Here is an 18,516-nt window from a genome sequence, read left to right on the forward strand (position 1 = left end):
TCCAAATTCAGCCTTCATGCTTGCACGACGGTACAACAGACACTTGGCTGACCTACCTCCCAGTCCCATGGGTTGCTTGTTGTCTGGGCTTTTTTGTTTTTTGTTATTTGCTAGAGTCTCCTGAAGCTCAGGCTAAACAAGACTCATTATGAAGCCACAAAGTGTGACCTTGAACTTTTGAATTCCTGGCCTCCCTTCTGAGTGTTGGGATTTGGGGACCGCAAATATATTCTCCCATGTCTGATTTATTTATCGTTGGGGATTAAGCCCAAGGTTTTCTCCCTGTTAAGCAACCACTGTACTGAGTTATATTCCCAGACTTCTTTTCTAATTTCTTGAAACTGGATCTCACATAGTCTAGGCTAGCCTTGAATTTGCTAAGCCTGGCATTGAACTCCTTGATCCATGTACCTTTACCCCACAAAGCCAGGATTACAGGAGTATACCACACACTGGACCTTAACTCCTCTTTATATCTTTATTTCACCTCTATCACACTGCGAGCGCTCAAAGCTTCCTGCTAAGGGCTTGATCCACAGCATATGCACTACCTAAGAGAAAGCCAGCAGGTCTCAGGTCCAATATTCTCATTAGAACAGAAGAAACAGGCTCTTGTCAAGACCATATGTGCGGGAATTCTCCATGTAATTAGTCCTGGAAAGCTCTGGGCTGCTCAAGTGCAGTGACTACTTAGGCACTACGCAACGGGACCATCGCTTTCCTGTGTCTACTGAGCCTATACACATCTCCAGGGCTGGAGAGACAGCAAAGACAATGGTGGCAGAGGACCAGTGACAACCTAAAGATGGCTCAATGGGTAAAAGTACAAGACCGATGACCTAACTTCACCCACTGGAACCTTTTTTTAAAAAGGAGATTTGGTGTACATCTAATCCCATTAATCCTATGGGAGGTAGAGGCAGGAGAGTTACATAATTAGGACAACTAGCCTTGAGTGTGCAGGGCAGCAGCAGAAACAATAGCGAGAGGCTGAAGAGAGAACTCAGTGGTTAAGAACCCCAGTTTGGCTGCCAGCACCCATGTTAGACAGTTCACAGCCTCCTATGACTCTAGCTCCAGGCTTTGAAGGCCTCTTCTGGACTCTGATAGACACATAATTTAAAACAAAATAAATCTAAAAAATAAATGAGAGCCACTGCCTCAATGAGATAGAAGGAGAACAGATTTCCCAAAGTTGTTCTTTGACCTGCACACATAGTCTCCTAACACACACACACACACACACACATACACACACAATTTGAAAGCTTCCAGTGTTAAGGAAGTTAGTACTCAGAGATGCTTTCCAGCTCGCAGACAACCAGACGACAAAGCATAAAGGAGGAAGCATTGCAAGATGGTTCTCACGATAGGGACCAAAGAAAGCTATGTGGGTATTAAGCTAGGCTTGAAGGTTCAGGATGATGCAAAACTGAGGTCAGAAGCACCAAGCCAGCTCATTCATTTAACAAATCCTTACTAATCTGGTTACCATGTGCAAACGTCTAAGTATTCAGAAGTGAATCCCCACAGTTGCGGAGCTGCCATCCAAGTGCGGGTGGAAAAGCCACTAAATAAACTAATATATAAGCAACAGTAGGTTAGAGGGGTCGATGGGAGGTAAAACAACGCAGCCCCAACATGGCAGTCTCCGAAAACTGAACATTAGACTTACCACTTGAGAGGACTAGAGAGATGGCTCAGAAGTTAGAAACACTTGTTGCTCTTAAAGAGGATTCAGGTTCAGTTCCCAGCATCCACATAAGTGGTCTACAGCTCCCAGGAACTCCAGTTCCAGGAAATCTGGTGTTCTTCTCTGGCCTCTAGAGGCACCTGTATACACATAGTATACATATAGACATGCAGGCTTATACACATAGAAGGAAATAAAAAGTAGAATGGTTTTAGGAAAGGAACATGGCTCAGTGGTAGTGAAACTATGCATTTTAGGTTTTCTTTCAGTAACCTGAGTTTGGCAGTCAGGAGGGCCTCGAGGAGGCTGCCCCAGTTGGATAGCACATTACGTAATACGCCAGGAACTCAGAAACCTCACGGGAGGAAACAACTGATGACAAGGATAGCGCGCAGAAATAATGATCTTTGTTCTCGGGGTCTGCAGAACGGAAAAGGATCTTGTGAGCAGTCACAGGACAGCACATGTCTGCTCAGGTTCACCCACGTGAGCAGGCACTGCAATCAGCCTTTCCCACCAGGAGTCTGGGGACACCCGGCAACCATTTGCCTTTATTCTTTATGATTTATTTATGTGTGTGTGGGGGGGGGTTGCCTGCATGTATGTATATGCACCATGTGTGTGCCTGGTGCCCAAGGAGGCCAGAATAGGGTGTCAGATCCCCTGAAATTGAAGTTACAGATGGTTGTGAGACACCGTGTGGGTGCTGGGAATTGAAACCAGGTCCTCTGCAAAACCAACAAGTGCTCTTAGCTGCTGAGCCATCTCCCAGCCGGGTCCACGTTTTATAAACCACTCCTAATTGAACTTTCTGTCAGGAAAACTATGGACAAGGGTCCTCCATCTTCTCACTGAGCTGACTCTCCCAACAGAACCACCCACCTGGCCTCAACACCTTGTTTCCCAGCTTGGACTGGCCTGTCATGCAACAGGTAACTGGACTTGAGTTTGGCAACAGTAGATACACCTAACTTAACCAGTACAAGATCTTGGATTTAAAAAATTGCCATTTGATCCAGCATTTAAAAAATTGCCATTTAATTCAGTTTTTTTATGTTAGCATATATTAAGTTCATATTATAATAGGTCTCATGATGACATTTTCATACATGTATATTGTTGTAACCTAACTGCCCTCACTCCCTCTGACCGACAGTGGAACTTCCTGTGGTCTGTAATTGACAAGGATGTTTGTGTTCTTTCTGGATGGTGGTTTCCTACAGACACAGTAGAGGTATAAAAGGCTTTAGCTCGGGGCTGATTGCTGTGCCTGCTGTTCTTCCACCTGAAAAGAAGCCTTCATGTCTCAATCCAGGCACCCCCCTCCCCCGCCAGTCTCAGCATCCAGACGCGGCAGTATATAATGTATTTGGATCGTATTCACCCTCATTCTTCTTCCTTGCTTTCCTCACACTCTGATCCCCTCCTTTCCAGTGAGTTCCCCTTTTATTTTTATGTATTCTTGTGTATGTGTGAGTGCATGTGTGTATGTGTGTGTACGTATGTATGTATATATTTGTGTAGGTGTGTGCATAGGTGTGTGTGTGTATGTGTATATGTGTGTAGGTGTGTGTATATGTATGTGTATATGTGTGTATGTGTGTGTATGCATGTGGATATGTGTGTGTTTGTGTGTATGTATGTGTGTACTGTGCGTGCACGCATGAACTTGTGTCCCAATGACTTACAGTAGGGTTATTTACAGAAGTATGGACAACTTACCAGTGGTTACAACACTGAAGAAAATGTCTCTCCCTCCTCGAAGTGACCATTAGCTGACTACTGATTCTCCTGTTTGGTTTTTGAGTCAGGGTCTCAGGGTAGGCCACGTAGGTCTCAAACTCACTATGTGGGTAAGGATGACCTTGAACTCCAGATTCCCCTGCCTCATCTCTCAAGTACTAGAATAGCAGGCATGCATTAGAACACCTGGCTGGATCCAGTGATTCCACTTGTAGGACAGAGCACAGAAGATTTGAAAGCAGGGGCTTGAAGACAAAGAACTGAACTCGGGTACTCACGGTGGTATCATTCACAATAGCCAACGGGTAGAATCAACTCAGACGTCCGTTGTCCCGTGTACAAACAAGCATGGACTCAACATACGAATAAATACTATGGAGCTTTGAAAAGGAATGAACTCTCACATATGCTACAGTGTGTATTAGCTCTTGAAGCCCTTATGCTGAGTGAAATAAACCAGCCTCTAGAACACAAATGCTGCACGAGGTACCCAGTAGAGTCCAGATTATAGACAGGCTGAGCCTGGCAGCACAGACCTGCACACAATCCAGCTATTTGGGGATGACAGTTCAAGGCCTGTCTGAGTTACACCATAAGCTCAAGACTAGCCCTTGAGCTTGGGAGACCGGCTCAAAATAAAAAGAAGTTTGTTTGTTTTTAAAGGAACTGAGGGCATGGCTCAGTGGTAGAGAACTTGCTTATCATGGCTGAGGACCTAAGCTTTAATTCCCAGAGCCAGAAAAAGAAACCACGGAAGCAGGAAGTAGTATGAGGACTGGAGGGGCCAGGAGGGTTGGTTTTAAAAGTGCTTAGTGCTTAAAAGGCACAGTTTCAGCTGAGAAGACGGAAAAGCTCTGGAGATGCTACTGGTAGTGGCTGTGTTACCTAGCCTGTGCATGCACTTAATGTAACGGAGCCAGGAAGGCAGCTTAGTGGGGTATGCCTGCCTAGCATGCAGGAGGCTGTGGGTTTGATGACCAGTACTGGAAAACAGTAACAAGCACCCTAAGAGGAAAGAGGAAAGTGACAATGATAAATTTTATGTCATGTATATTTTACTATAATAAGAACAAGTCAGTAGGATTGGCTCACTCCTGAAGTCCCAGTACTCCGAGGGCAAAGGCAAGATCAGCTATATAGAGAATTAGAAGCTGGCCTGAAAACCAACCAGAAAACTAAGCCGTTAAGTAAAGAAAGAAAGAAGGTGGACCACTCACCTAGTATGCACAGGCCCTGAGTTCAATCCCCAGAACTAAACAGAAACAACAGCAAAGCCGAGTGCATGGAATTCAAGGCCAAGTGGGTCCACACGAAACCTTGAATGAAAAAAACAAAAACAGGGGGTGGGAGAGATTGGAGAGATGGTCAGCACTTAAGAGCACCAATTGCTCTTCCAGAGGCCCTGATTCAGTTCCTCAAACTCCTATCACAAACATCTGTAACTCCAGTTTCAGGGGATTTGATACTCTATTATGGCCTCTTTGGGCACCAGGTATATACATGGTGCTCAGATACGCTCACAGGCAAAACACTCGCGCACATAAAATAAAAATAATAAATATATCTAAAAAAATTTTAAAGGCACAAACAAGGGAATTGAAAAGGTGGCTCAGTGGTTGAAGAGCGCTCACTACTCTGGCAAAGGGTTGGCTCCAGCACCCACAAGACAGCTCACAACTGCCTCTAGCTCTACTTCCAAGAGATCACATGCCTCTTCTGAATTCTCTAGGTTCCCGCGCATACATGGTGCACATATCAGACATCCACATACATACATTAAATAAGTAAACAAACAAACAAAGACCGGTGGGTGGCACAGGTAAAGTAAAGGTGCCTGCTGCCAAGCCTGATGACCCGAGTTCAATCCCCAGGACCCACATGGCGGAAGGAGAGAGCTGACTCATGTAAGTTGTGTATACACACACACACACACACACGCGCACGCACACTCATGCACACACAGGCACACAAAATGTAATTAAAATATCTCTAAAATAAATAACAAACAAATCAGCAAATGCAAAAGTCCTGAGGCAGGAACATCTTGTCTGAAGCAATTTTATGAGAAATCATTGGTTTAGCTTTACAATTCTTTATAATTATAATCAGTTTTAATAGTGCCAGAGAAATAGCTTATGAATAGAGTAGTGGGGGGAACATCCTCACCTGCAGTAGGAAGGCATACACCGTGCATAGGGTAGTATTTGGTTGAGATGTGGGAGAAAGACTTTAGTTTTATTAGTCTCCTAAGAGCAGCCACTTAGGACCTGGTCAGATGTCCTCATCAGCTTAGACCATGAAACCCAATATGGACAAGTTCAACAGAACCGCCATATACGGGCAGCCATGCATGCTTCAGCATTGCCAGGGTTAAAAAAAATTTTTTTTTCAAGTGCAGGCACAGGACTAGAGAGACAGGTTGGCAGTTTAAAGCACTGACTGCTGCTCTTGCAGAAGACCTGGGTTTGATTTCCAGCACCCACATGGTAGCTCACAACTATCAGTAGCGCCAGTTCCAGGGAATCCAAAGCCCTCCTTTGACCTCTGCGAGCACCAGGCCCACATGTGGTATACATAGATACACACATCCAGGCAAGACATTCATACACATAAGAAAGTCCTTTTTCTTTTTCTCTTTTTTCTCCCTTTCTTTTCTTGTTTCCTTGGGCTACTGTTTGTAGACTCCAGTGACATTTCTTTCGGGAACAGGAGCACCCAGCCCCCTGAGAGCTGCATGTGACCATCACTTCATTTCTCTGGAATCAATTCTGCCAGGACAGGAACTGAGAATTCTTTCTCCATGACGTCTGGATGTGTGCTTTCTGAGAACACTGGGTTCCTGCAGTTCTCATTACCCTACCCTCTAAGCTCCAGGGTCTGGAAGAGGTCACTGCCATGAAACTCTTTTATGACTTTTGCCCCCAGAGAACTGGGGAGAAAGGTAAATAAAAACCTCATCCAAGATAGAAGGTTCTGCCCCGAAGATGTTTCCTCTCATAAAACCCAGAGTCTCATGCCACCATAAAACCCAGAGTCTCATGCCAGGGGCGTTTCAGAGAAAGGCGGTGCAGCCAAGTGTCAATTGCACCATCTTCGGAGCCAATGGTGCGAGGCAGCTCTCCTGGGGGTTCTTCAGCTGGCAGGTGCAGTAGGTAGTAAGATTGGCTCCCCCCCCCCAAGCTCTGACAGCCAGTGGCTAGTGCCCAGTGTAGCTGCCTTAAAGACTGCAGGGCACCTTTGACAGAGGTGATGGCTGTGGACCAGCAATGCTTGCAGAGAAAGCTTTCTTAACCTCCTGACCCCACCATCTTGGCCCAGTCCACCATCCAGCTGCCTGGACTCATTCTGATTGCAATTCCCAGGGGATTGCTTGCCTACTACTTGTAGAAACTAATACAAACACTACCCTTTTTAAGGAAACTAACTTAAAATGTAATGCTGAGGGATACTGTGGGTCCGTGGGTAATCTCTCATGGAACTTCCCCTAGAATTCTACGCTTGGACTATGTCTAAGTCATAGTGTGGTGGAAAGTCCATAGCAAGCAGGGATCAGAAGTCTGAGGTTGTCAAGAGTGGTTTTGCTTTTAATAATTGATGTCATTATTGTGGAATAGCTGACAAATTATTATATTTAATGCATATAACCATTGCTTCATATAATAATTTTATTTCTGTTTATTATTATTTTGCCTTTAAGAACTTGAAGGTTTAGCGAGGATATACCTCTGTACATACTATTTCTGCTTGTTGACTTCACCTCCAAGCCACTTTTTACTTCTGTCCCTTGTTTTGTGCCCCGGAGGCTGACCCATACATGGACTTCAACATAACCTCTTAATATTTGACATCCAAAGAGGCCAAAGAGGATCTCTCCAGAGCCAGTGGGGAAAAGGCAAGAGGAATCGGACTCAGTTCCTCTCCATTCTCTGACCTGGATGGTGTCGGCAGCTTTCTGGGTTCCAGTATCTTTCAAAGCCTCCCCATCTCCCATGCAGACCTCACAGAGTCTCAAAACTAGCCCTACAGTTGCCGCACCCTGACCTTACGTTGACATTCTCACGTTGAATTCTGCTGAAATGATCAGACCAGAGTGGACCTTCTGTTTCTCGACACGATTCTGACAGATACTGTCACTTAATGAGTCAGGGGACCCGGGTTATGTCTTATAGGCACTATAGCCTTCACACTCAATGGCATTTTTATCTCCACTTTGAAGATGAGCTCAGCATGAAAAGGCACCTGTCACCAAGCATGAAGACCTGGGTTTAGTCCCTCAAGACCCATATGGTGGAGAGAGAGTACAAACTCCCACAGTTGTCCCCTGACCTCTGTGGCCACCATTACACACACATGCACACACACACACACACACACACACACACACACACACACACAAAATGAATAAATAAATGTGTGCTAAAAAGTTTTAAAGCCAGTTCTTGCTGGGGGCCTGGCTCAGTAATAAAGTTTTTTCTCAGCATGTACAAGACCCTAGGTTCAAGAATTAGCATTGGATAAAAGAGACTAGTTTGTTTGTTTGAGACAGGGGATTTTGTAGCCCAAGCTGGCTTGGAATGTGCTATGAAACCGAGGCTGGTCCTGAACTCATGACCCTTCTGCTTCCACCTGCTAAATGCTGGGATTGCCATCCTGTGAGACCCTGCTTGGCAAAATGCCAGTTCTTACTTCTCCCCTCAGATATTTCACCAGGAAGCACATGCACTTTAAAAAACAAAACAAAACCCATTATTCTGTGTGCTCTGTGTTTGTGCTTTCTGAGTTTCACAATTTCAGGAACAACTTAAAATAACGTGCTGGGTTTTTGTTTAGTTGTTGCTATGTGAGCAGGAGCGGTGCCATGCACCTTTAATCCCAGCACTTGGGAGGCCGAGGCAAGCAGAGCTCTGAGTTTAAGACCAGCCTGCTCTACCTATCGACTTCCAGGCCAGCCGGGACCCTGTCTCAAAGAAACAAACCAACAAAAGTTGATACTGCCACTAAAAGGCAGGCACTTGAAGTCTTCTTCCTAAAATGCTCATGAGTGCTGAGTTCCAAAAGAGCTGGATCTCACAGCGATAAACACAATAATAGGTGGCCTGACAATATTTTATTTCTAAACTTGACCACAAAGTCAGGAAGGTAAAACAAAAATGTTTTTAATATTTTGGTTCAAACTGACTGGTATTTACTAATAGAATGTTAAAGAAAAATCTTGGTGTGTTCTTCTTTTCTTGGTTGGTTTAGTGATCCTTTTGCCTTGACCGCCAAGCTCTGTGGTCACAGGCATGTATCACTAAGGAGGTTGAGATTTTTCCTTTTTAGTTGACACATAATAACTGTCCATATTTATGGGGCAAAGTGTAACAGTACAATGCATATATAGTGTCATAGTCAAATCAAGAAAATTAGCATTTTCTCTCTTTATTTCTCTGTTCAGATTTCTATCTTCTGAAGAAACTGTTCAGCAAGAAAGATGCTGGCTGTCAGGCTTCATGACCTGAGCTCTATTCCTGAAACCCACATGGTAGAAGGAGAGAGCTGACTCCTACAAACTGACCTTTGACCTCCACACATGCATTATGGTATGTGTGCACACATACCACTCATAAATAAACGTAAAAAAAACCCTCTTCTAGTTCTTTGTAAAATATACAGTAAGCTATTGTAAACTGTAGTCAGACAAAGGATGTTAGTAGTTATTCCTCAAAGCTTGTTTAAAGAACTCAATCTCTCATTGTTTTCATCTGATTTAGAGACAGGGTGGATAGGGTTCTGAGGACTGCTCACAGTGAGACTCAGAGGGAGGTCTAGGTCTTGGGCGAAAGCCCTCACAGTGAGGGGACCTAGGGAAAGTCAGATGTCCCCATTCACCTACCACTTAAGAGGACTACACAGCATCCCAGCTACAGTCTAGATTTACAGGGGAATTGAGGGACCCTTCACATGCAAACAATCCTAATTACTGAGTTCTGAATGCTTCAGACTAGTAGGGTATGCACAGAGAAACAACTGCCAACAAGCATGGTAAGGAATACTATATTTGTCTCAAGTGGGAATCATCACTCTGGTCTTTCAAAAACTGCAGAGACTCTGTCAGAATAAATGGAGGGGCTCTGGATGGGCCTTTGAGGCTTGAATAAGAGTTAATGAGGTAGATAACATGGTTTAAGGTGGAAAAGAAGAGATAATGCCCATTTGTGGCTTGAAATAACTACCTAGAAGTGAATGTGCTAAGACAAGGAGCCATCCACACTGGCCGACACTGGCTGGGTTATTTATCATTGGATGTTGCACAGCCTAGAGGTAGAAGGCTGGACCACAACTGAGACCAGGAGAGGAGATCTTCCAAACTGATGGCTCTGGAATCAGAGGTGACTACCTACCTGAAGCAATATTTAGAGTGAATAAGACCATGCATAAACTAGAGTGACATGCAGCACAAACTAAAATCAAAAACCAGGTTTCTGCCCATTAGTGGTCCTCAGGTTCTTGCCCTTGAGAACTTCCCTTCTACTGGGTTACTTGATTTAACAGAAAGACAATGATTGATGAGGGGCTACACTTGCCAAATAATATGGGTCACACAGAGCTTTTCATGCAGAATATCAGCTACAGGCAGCAAAGAACTGCTGAGCCCCCAAGCAGAGCTGGGGACAAGGCAGGACATGGTATCCGGTGCCTCAAGTAGCGAGGAGACTGGCCATGTGAAGGGAACAAGGAGTCCTATGAAGGCAGAAGCTGGTCGGGTTGCCAAGGGCTTGGTTTAGACTCAGCCATAAGGAACAGCCCCAAGGTGAAAGGGAAGTTTTATAAAGATGGGATTTGCCGATATGGGCAGAATGAAATAAGGAAATGCAAGAAAACACATCCCGAACTCTCAAAGTCTTTGATAGCCATCAATCCATGTAGGTCTTGAGCTGAGTGTTTCTTCACAGAGATGTCCTTCCTAGGACAATGTTTGTTCTTTTCACCCTTTGTGAACTTGCTGTGTAATGGACGGTGATCTTGAATTTCTGATCTTCCTGCTTCCACTTCACAGCGCTAGGATTATGAGCATATACCACTATTCCTGGGTCACAGCGCCAGAGACCAAACCCAGGTCTGTATGCACAGTAGAGTCACTGTACCAAATGAACACCTTCCTAGCCCTGTCTTCTCTTCAATGAACTTTACTTATCCTCCCAAACACTTCTGTGAACCGGGCACGGTAGCACACGTCCTGAAGTCCCTGTGTTCAGGGGGAGAGGCAGAGGGCCACTGCAAGTCCAGGACCAGACTCACTTACAGAGCAAGCGCTTGGCCAGCCAGGGAGATATATTGAAGTCCTGCCTCAAAAAAGCCCAGAATGAGTCTGATGTGGTGGCACAAGCCTGTTCCTGAGCACTTAGAGACAGGCAGACTAATCTCTTCACCTCATCTATTGATAAATAGTGAGTTCCAGGCCAGCCAGAGCAACTTAGTGAGTCTCTGTCTCAAAAACAAAATAAAACAACAACAAAAATGGAAAACCCTAGAGAAGCAGGCCTTTCCACCTTTCTTTTGGATGGCGACCTGAGTCGAAGTATGCTTTTTCCAGTACTTTGGACTTTTTCACTTTTTCTAAAGCTCCCCTTTCTGCCTCATGACTGACTTCAAGCCTAACTCAAACAGTGTGGCTCTCCCTCCCTCTTTAAGCTCCCATCTATGAATATATAATAAACCTTTCTCTAAAACTCAAAGCAACAGTAACAACGACAACACAATGTTCCTGCCCTGGAGCCCCTATCAATCTCAGAAGTTCTTTTTCACATTTTCTTAGTGAATATATTCACTGTTGGGAGAAAACAAAACAAAACAAAAAAATTCCACAAGTACAAAACCAAGTTCAGAGTCAACTTATTGAGACAACTTATTATATTATTATTATAAGAGACAACTTATTGAGGCCAGCCTAAGAATAAAACCCTGATTTAAAAAAGCCACACAGTGGCAGGGCAAGGACTGTAGCTGGGTGGTAGAGCTTTTGCCTGCTATACATGGAGCTCTGGATGCAGCCCCCATACCACAGAACAAATAACAATTAAAAACAACCCCCCATGGATCATGTCTTTAATCCCAGCACTCAAAAGGCAGAGGCAGGTAGGTTTCTGGGCCACCATGTCTGACTTTTTGTGATTTTTGTTGTTGTGACCGATTGTCATACAGCCAAGGCTGGTTTTGAACTCCTAATTCTCCTGCCTCCACCTTTTAAGGACTGGAATTACAGGCATGCACCATTATGCCCAAACCTCCTGCCTTGGCATCCTGATGACTGGGATTACAGATGTGTGTCACCACCTCTGGATTTGATATGCCGACATTTGCTCACACATAGTACTGATCAACTGGTGTTTCAGGGCCGGGTCTAGGGATTTGGTTTGAGACTCTGGCTGATAAACTTTCCTTCCACAACTCACCCCAGCCCAGGCTTTGGCCTGCTGAGCCTCAGAGGCACCTGGCCTGCTTCCCTCAACAGCTGCTGACCTTTTGTCCCGGGTCCAGCTGCTTGTTTATCTTTCCTAGGCCATCCGAGTCATTAAAAGAATGGATTAGTTTGTTTTTCAGCTTCCCTGTTCTTTAGACTTCTGTTTCCTTGCTTGACAAGATAAAGAAGTTGGACTGATCTGTCTTTAACAGATATTTTTGTTGTTGTTGTTATCAGGGGGAGGGTCAGGAAGGAATGCTCAATGTGAAACAGAGAATGAGAGACTTACTCTGTTGTTTTCTACTGCGATGTTTATCATTGCATCCTAAAACAGTAGTTATTGGACAGAGTGTGTGGAGGCCCTGTGTGTTGCAAGTTGGTGCCATTATTCCTGACCTATAGGATCTAAAGCCCACCCAACAGTCTGTGCAGAGCTAGCTTTATGCTCTGGGTCAGAAGAAAAGTTGAGAAGAGACAGTCAAAGGTCTGAAGGTTTAGAGGTAGACCTCAGAAAATGGGTGGGTGGGGCTTGAAAATGGGAAACTGGGATTACAGGCAAGAGAGAGGCCCAAATCAAAGTTGCAAGGGCTGACATAGGCCAGCTGTGTCTGAGAACCTTAGTGTTGGGAGTTTATTGGAGAAGACAGGACGGTGGATGCAGACAATAGATAGTAATGAAGACAGGGACTCAGGTTTTTTTTAATTGCAGCTATTTATTGTCTGTGTATCTACGTGTGTTTGTGCATGCGCTCACATTTACAGTATACAAAGGTCAAAGGACAACTTACAAGAATTGGTTGTCTCCTTCTATCATGTGGATCCTGGGAATAAAATGCAGATTGTCAAGCCTGGTAGCAAGTTCCTCTATGTACTAAGCCATCCCGCTAGACTAAAGGAGAGCCGCGTCTCTAAGCGGGAATTTCAAACCCACTCTGTGGCTGACTCTGAGGGTCTTGCACTGGGCAAATGCTTCTGTGACATGTGTTTGTACAGGCTGCTGCAGGGGGGTGTAAAGGGTCAAATGACTTGGGGAAAAGCCTTGCATGCTTTGGCAGGCTGGTTTTTAAATTTTATTCCGTGGGAATGGATGAGTTTGGTAGTGGAGCAAAAGAGAGGTAATGAAAAAGTAGGTTTCCTACACGGGTTTGTGTTGTTGCTGGTACGAACAGTTTATATGCACCACATTCCAGTGAGAAGGGGCGGACAACTTGCAGGAGTCTGTTCTCTTCTCCCACCTCGTGGGTCCCAGGGATCAAATTCAGACGGCCAGGCTTGGCTGCAAGTGCCTCTCCCCTCTGATCCACCTCATAGCCCTCTTTAACATACATTTAATATTGAATTACAATTTGAAAAACTTGATAGGGACAGAGGTCCCCTGCAAAAGACTTGATTATAAAGCTTTATCCTCATGATCCCGGAACTCCAAACTCATCAGTCTCTCTCTGTTTAACAGTCAGACCAACCACATGAAAAGGCCAAGTTTACAGACTGAGCAAACACAGATGAAGGAGAGACTGACCTGCGGGCCTGAGAGTCTGTTTTCTGGATCCCAGCTGGGTTTTAGGATTTCTTCTTTCAGAGAGTTCATTTCTTATCATAGGCACAAACATTTCTTGAGTGTTTGAGAGGCCGAGATGGTTTAGGTTGTAAAGACTGGGAAGTTCCTGGTCTGATGGAGGAAGCGATCATTAAGCCACAAAGATAAACAAAGACTGAGCTAGAGGAGCACAGAAGGCTCAGGCAGTCAAGCTGGAGAGCGGCCGGGTGGATGCACAGCTACTGAACACTTTGCCGTGGTCCATACAGTCCGCACTAACTCATTTGCTCCTCAGCTCACAACAGCCTGAATGGGGTCGGTTTCTTCCCATGTCCCCCTGCTTTTTCTTTACTGGGGATTAACGTCTAGGGAGGTGCTCTTCCACAGATCTTTACCCCTAGACCTCCATTTACTTACGAATTGAGATGAGATTTCAACAGGTTGCTCAGGCTTGGCTCGGTAGTTCAAACAGAACTTGAACTTGAGACCTTCTTGCCTCAACCTCTCACTAGCTAGGGTTACAGGCCTGCACCACAACGTTAGCTATACATTGTGTTATACTATATATATTTTGGTGTTGTTGTTGGATGTTTGTTTCGTTTTGTTTTTAAACAGGGTCTCTTGTAGCTCAGGTTGCCCTGGAACTTGTCATGATATAAACTACTTTTTTTTCTATGACCATTTAGACCCATTTTTTTTTAAGCCCACATTTTTTTAAACACACTGTAACCTGTTTAGAGTTTTTTTCCCCATCCGCCTCTGTCTTTACCGAGCATCTGCAGCATTCTCTGAGCAAGTGAGACAAATCTTAAACTGCTACGTCAGCTGCTGGCATGGCTCGGCTTAGTGCACGGCGCTGGCACATGGTGCTGGTGGCTGGTTCCAGCAGGCAGGCAGTCTCCATACACCAAGCCTACCCAAGAGACGCGGTCACCAGGAAGCTGTGTCTGATTCCATGTCCCCAACTTTTCTTTTAAGCTTTTTTAGGCCTTACATGAATATACAGGGCCAGAAGTTGGGTACTGTATGTAGTGAATCTTTCTCTGTCCCACCAGTCAGCTCACAAATCAAGGAGATTATAATTAATATAATTATGAAAACTCAGCCAATAGCTTAGGCTTGTTTCTAACTAGCTTTTATAACTTAAATAAACCCCTCTCTTTTATTTTTTTTTTATTTTTTATTTTTTTTGCTTTTTCGAGACAGGGTTTCTCTGTGGCTTTGGAGCCTGTCCTGGAACTAGCTCTGTAGACCAGGCTGGTCTCGAACTCACAGAGATCCACCTGCCTCTGCCTCCCGAGTGCTGGGATTAAAGGCATGCGCCACCATCGCCCGGCTAACCCCTCTCTTTTAATCTACATTGTGTTACATGGCTCAGGTACTTATACTCTGTGCTGCCCATGCAGCTGCCTCTCCATCTGGCTGGCGACTCCACCTTTCTTTTTCCCAGCGTCCTCTGTGCCTGGAAATCCTGCCTTGCTATTGACTACTCAGCTTTTTATTAAATAAATCAGAGTGACACATCTTCACATTGAACAAAAAGATTATTCCACAATAGTCTCTTGTAGGTCAGGTTGCCCTAGAACCTGCCATGATATAGCAAAGGAATCCCTTTAGCTCCTGGTCCTTCTGCTAGAAACACAGGCATTCACTGCACACTGTGCTCTGAAGCTCCATATGTTTCTTTCCCTCATTTCCCCCCAGAAAGTGACATTCAAGCTGTGAGCTGATGATAAAAGAGTAAGACTAGAAGGGGGTGAGATGCCCTGTATGTATCACCTGAAGTTTATACAAAGAGCGAGAATATTCAGCCACAAAAGGTGTGCAATATTCCACTAGGCGGTGAGATGTCACTGCTGAGGACACAGCATGCTCTGGCTGTAGGACACACTGAAATCCAGCTGTGGCCCTGGGAGCCACAGCATGGACCCACTAGGTGAGAGGAGCCCACTGGTGCAATGGTGTCAAGTCTGCTGTGGGGTAACCAGTTGCTTTCTAATTGCATTTGAGGCCCACTCCATGGAAAGGAATTCTTAGAATGTCTGGGATTGTAAAACTGGACAAAAATGCATGGTTCAGAGGCCATAGGCTACAGGGAGGAAGCTACTGCTGTCGCTTGGTAACGGGTATGATACGCCTGTCAAATTATCTTCTAAATAACTATGCTTACACCCATAAGTTAGTGCTGCTCTCAGCTAAGCTTCTTTTTGCAATGGGCAGCTGTTAATAAGATGACTATCTGGTCACCGTGCTGGACTCAGTGAGCACTGAATGCTCAGCCATAAATTGGGGGTTCCTATCACCCCCTTTTTTGGCTTAGGAAATGCTACACAGGGCATGGCAGAAAGAGCTGAAGAAGCAGAGGAAGAGGCTGACTTTCTGAACACTATCCCCAGTATGTGGCCATGGCTACTGCATTTGTGAACTCTCAGCAAGTGTGGTTGCTGACACAGGGCAAGCACTAACTCGGGCCCATCAGCAATCCCTCATGAAGCAAGGAGAAGCTCACCAAGTTCCACCCATCCTTAACAGTTAATAGGGTGAGGGAGAGACATTTTTTTCAGTGTGTAGCAACTGTTAAGTTGTCCATGTACCTTCCTAAGAACAACCATTTACCCATGCCCCATCCGTAGCCCTAATGAAACTCACTGGGACACACGTGCACATGCACACGCACACATCACAAAAACCACGAGAGCAGAAGACCAGCTGAGAAGAGGAAGAAGATCAGTGAGCATGGGAAAGGCACAGAGAAGGAGAAAGGGGACTCATGTGATCAAAATACATTTTATTCACATATGAAAATGCCTTAATGAAACCCATTACTAAGTAAATTGATATAAAACTTTGAGAGAGAAAAAAATCCTCAAAAAGTGTGAAGACCGCTCTTGGTGGGAACAGTTCTCCGTTTGATTTCTCTTCTTTCAGACTCAGTATGAGCAGAGGCAGCCCAGGGCTGCAGTGCACTCTGGGGGACGTGGGTTAAATGATGTGGTTATTTTCTCTGCGTGACACTTAGACCTTGGTGCCAGGATCTGCGGGTTTCATGGCAACAACTGCCAGGGCTCCTGGGACAGTCTCCAGGCATCTAGAGCCCTGCAGTCTTGGCAGCCCCTGTTCCCCAAATGGACACAGCCGCAATCGAGGCCAAGAACCCAAGCATGACCTAGCAAACAGCTGGCAGGCTATTTTTAAAATCCAATTTAAAGTCATGTATGTATAAGCCCCAGTGGATTTCCCCGGGGAATCTTATCCTCAAGTGGAAAATGCTTTACGTCAAATAAGGTAATCTCTGCTTTGATTGCCAGCAAGCCCAAGTGCAGGGCCCTGTTGCCTACAGCACTGAGTGCTAATCCAGTTTAAGCACAAGTGAGGCAGAGCTGGGGAGTCAGCGTGACTGGAGGGCCTGGAGAGAAAGGTCAGGCCTACTGATATTTATCGGGTTAACCCGGTTACCGTGTGTCTGGATTGGTTCAGTAAAAGAAAAGAAAACAAGGACATGAGCTGAAGCTCAGGGAAGAGAGAGTGAGGTGTGGATCTGCCTGCCCTATGCCACCATGGTCTGGCAACCTTAGATTCCCTCATGTCCCTGCCCAGAAATTAAAAATACAATTAGAGGACTCCGAAGAAAGAGGAGGGAGGGAAACCGTGGTTCTGGAAGGAGTGGGCAGACAGGGCGGGAGGTAGCAGCCCAGCTCTGTACAGCCAGCTTGTCTGGCTCTGGTCACCGCCTCTTTTTGTGATCTTGTCACCCAGCTTAGGTGTCAGGCGCCAATGGGAAGATAAAGTATCTTATCCCTGGACCAGAGGCACAGTGCACCCTGCAAGGACAAGCATTTTGCTTCTCCTAAGAAACACATTTTTTTTCATACAGTAACCCAGATTTGTCTGTGTTTTTCTTCTTTGTAAGGTCTGATGTAACAAACTGGACAGATACATCTAGAGAAGGATGTCTTCTCTTTTATCCTGCACTGGGCACTTCCCGCTGCTCCTGCCTCAGACTCGCCTAAACGGAACTAGGTGTGGTGCTATAAGCCTTTGATCTCAGCACATGAGAGGGGGAGGCAGGAGATCAGGAGTTCAAAATCCATCTGCATAGAGTTCAAAGTCAGCCTAGGCTACATAAGGGCCTATTTCAAAGGACTAAAACATCAATAGCATGCATTAAGAGAGAGAACACAATGAGCATGGAGATCTGGGGTTGGGTACCCAGAACCACATTAAAAAACATAAGCCAGGAGAGGTATATGCTTGCCATTCCCGTGCTGGAGACACAGAAACAGGCAGGTCTCTGGGGTTTAGTAGCCAGTTCCAGAGCAGTGAGGGACCCTACCTCAGAAAGGTGGACAGTGTCCTGAGCACCCATGCTGCTGTCCAACCTCCATGGGAAGTCACACATACCCGCATGGGCACCTGCACTCACAAGCACACCCAAACACATGCAAACAGACACAAACAAAAACAAAAAACAAACCAGGATAAACCCAAAGGGCTCTTGGCTACATCCACTGTGCCACAGCCCCCGCCATGCTATCTAGCCTTCCCTTCCTTTCCTTGTCCTGGTCACTGAACAGAGAGAGCAGCAGACAGAGCCACAGGGAGAGTGACAGGCTTCAAGAGTGCAGAGAAGGCTGAAGTAAGTCCTGACCCAGATTCACTGTGATGTGTACAGTGACAGGCCCATAGAGGCCTGGAAGAGGCCAGGCTCTAGAAAGAAGCTAGTTCTACAGGTGAGGTATAAAGATGGGAAAGGAGCCAAATCTGGGAGGCTGCTGTCTTATGGTTGACTTCATCAGGAACCAGGCGTTCAATTATTCAAACGAAGATGAGGTGTGAAGATTACCTAGAGCTGAGGCCAGCCTGGTCTGCGTAGTGAGCTCCAGGCCAGTCTGGGTTTCACAGTGAGACCCTATGTCAAAAATAAAACGAAAGCACATGCCAGGCCTGGTGCATGGTAAATGCTATAAAAACTGGCATCATGGTTGACCAGAAAGCTGCCTTCCCCACAGACTGGCTGAATCAAAGCAAGCTGGTCCACATCTGATGCAGTTTTGCTCTCATCAGCATGACAAGCACCTTCAGTTCCCCCACCATCCATGG

The 18,516-nt window shown here is 45.4% G+C and overlaps 1 long non-coding RNA gene across 4 annotated transcripts in view; it reads right to left on the reverse strand.

The window, feature by feature from the left end:
* Nucleotides 1–18,516, reverse strand: part of LOC142856405 (uncharacterized) — a 56,728-nt gene that overhangs the window by 23,653 nt on the left and 14,559 nt on the right. For all 4 annotated transcript variants that reach the window (XR_012911639.1, XR_012911638.1, XR_012911641.1 and 1 more), the window contains one exon: nucleotides 13,399–13,548. This is a non-coding gene — a long non-coding RNA (uncharacterized LOC142856405). The remainder of the gene's footprint in view (nucleotides 1–13,398; nucleotides 13,549–18,516) is intronic.

The sequence above is a fragment of the Microtus pennsylvanicus genome, chromosome 8 (assembly GCF_037038515.1).
Source record: "Microtus pennsylvanicus isolate mMicPen1 chromosome 8, mMicPen1.hap1, whole genome shotgun sequence".
Lineage (NCBI taxonomy): Eukaryota > Metazoa > Chordata > Mammalia > Rodentia > Cricetidae > Microtus > Microtus pennsylvanicus.